Below are 2,478 nucleotides of genomic sequence, written 5' to 3' on the forward strand. Positions count from 1 at the left end.
AGTTTGCTGAGCACAGCTGGGGTGAGAAGCAGCATTGTTTTGCTGCACCTGTGCTGAAAGTGGCCAGAACTTCAGCAGTTCTCAAGCTTCTGAGGCTATTCTAGGACTGCAATAGATTGCAGCATCCAGCTCAACCTTGAAGCCAACCGTAGAGCAGAGTGTGGTTGGATGTGTGACTTCAGTGTCCAGGTGTACCCATGTTCACTTGGGAGGTCCATATTTTGCCTTATTTCCCATTTGTCTCATTGGCAAGCCTCTTGTAAAGATCATAGCATAGACTACTCTAGTCACTTGCTCTAGTAGTGTCCTCCAAGACTGCAGTAGGGCAGTTTTGCCATTTCCTTAAAGTTACTGGCAAATGATGCAAACATTGCAGCCAACACTGCAAAAACAAACAGTGTGGAATTGTCACCTCCAGTGAGAAACAGGATCCATGCCACTGAAGCAGGAAATATTACTGTTAGAGCAAGAGTCTGCTCTTAATGGGTGCAGGGGAACAACAGTATAGAACATTGTGTGATGAAGGCTTCAGGGTTTTGTGGGATTTTTTTGTTTGTTGGACGGTAGGAGTTAAGGCTCAATTTTGGAGTTGCAGGTTTTCTTAACTCTAGTTGAAGTGATCTGACTGGATAAATTTCTTTGTATTGAAATGTGGAAGCAGTGCCTTATAGCCAGAAAAACATAGAGGAACAGCAGAAAACAGATTGCAAAGCAGAGGCAGAAAGACCAGCCAGTTAAAGAAAAGTCAGATACATAAAACCTCAGTGTTTTTCAGTGAACCGAGGACACTGATTAAGAGAGAAGTTTCATGTTTTAAGAAGCCTGGTGAGAACAACTGCTACACAGAATGCTGAATGCAAACCATAATCTTATTAGAAGAAATTCCTCTCACCACTTACAACTACAAGACACTGCTCTACAACAGGGAAAATTACATCTTTTCCATCTGTCATTAAAAAGATATCCCTAGAGCATTCTGAAAATAGTTGAGGTAGCTGCATTTCTAACTTCATTTCAGACTGCAAAGAACAAATGTGAATGTCATAAGAATTCAATTTTGAACATCAGGAAGAAATAAAAAGTGGATTTGTACCAGGAAAGTGAGCCCTCCAACACAGCAGTGAACTGATTCTCAGTACCTTGTAGCTCTAGAAAGGCTGGCTGAACATCAGAAAATTCAGTAGGCTACTTGCTGTTAAGCTGTTCCTGCAGGAGTACTCTATAAATACAAGATGGGATCAATACAATATTAGCCCAACATCTTGGCAAACTACTGCCCGCTAGATCTAACAGATTTAAAATACTTATACTGGAACAGTTGTTCCTCTATGCTGCACAGACTAGATCAAGGCCACACAACCATGTCTGCATTACATTATTACTTCAGAGAATCTGCATCTCAGAGTGTTTGTGGTGATGGTAAGTGAACAACAAAGACATTTAGTAATACCAGAGCACTTGGGTCAAAGACGTGCAGCTTCTTCCCAGCTTGAAGAACTGATGTCCTGTCCACGGTGTAGCTGAGCTTCCAGACTACTCTGTCCTGCAAAGCACTGGATTGAATGGAGCATGTTTGAAATAGTTTTTCTGAAGTTGTTGATCAAACAAAAGGACTCAAACACAAGAGCTCATATTGCATGTTTGATGGTCAAGGTACTGTAATGAACTGCACCATCTAGACAATGGTAAGAACTTTGGTGGACAAAAATTTTCCACCAAATGACTGTATGTGAAACGTGCATGTACTCTGCTGGCTGTCACGTAAAATACGCAGTTTTTCCCCTCTCCTCATGCTGTTACTTTTATTCAACACTGTCAAATCTTCTGTCCTTAAATATTCATGTCAAATTGCAGAAACAGCATGAAGAATTTCCACAGTCTCTTACATGATAGCAAAGGGAAAATATTTTAAGAGATTGAACTAATTGTAGGATCATGTTTCTGGCAAAATTGTATATAATTTCTAAAAATGGCATTAGAAACCAGATTTAAGTTGGGGTTTGTATTTAAGTGGATAGCAACTTACATAAGAATCAAAAATATTTAATTTCCCCAGTCCAGTCAGCACAAGTCTAATATGTCATGTTCAAGCAAAGACACAGATGGGTGAAAAATAGCTTTTCACAATGTTTTTATTTAGTAAGTTTTGTTCTGTGATGTGCCATCTCCTGTTGAAAGAACTGGTATAGATGCTAACTAAGCTTTCCACTCTTTTAAAAATACTGTAGTAGTATGGAATCAGTATAAGCAGTTATCATGCTGTGATTTCCATTTATAGGCAGAAATGCATAGCATCATAGATTGCCTGTATTAAAAATGTGCAGAGCTAAATTTGGTTGTATTGGTGCAACAACAAAGAGGTATTCAAGTGGCACATGTGTGGGTTTAAGGGTGAGTTTTAAATGGTTGCATGCACCTGCCAGTGCAGCTTGCACTACTGCAAGCAAACCTGGATATAACTGAGAATTCTGTGTCTGG

This window comes from Manacus candei, unplaced genomic scaffold, assembly GCF_025592945.1.
Source record: "Manacus candei isolate 608988 ecotype Guabito, Panama unplaced genomic scaffold, ASM2559294v1 h1tg000028l, whole genome shotgun sequence".
Classification (NCBI taxonomy): domain Eukaryota; kingdom Metazoa; phylum Chordata; class Aves; order Passeriformes; family Pipridae; genus Manacus; species Manacus candei.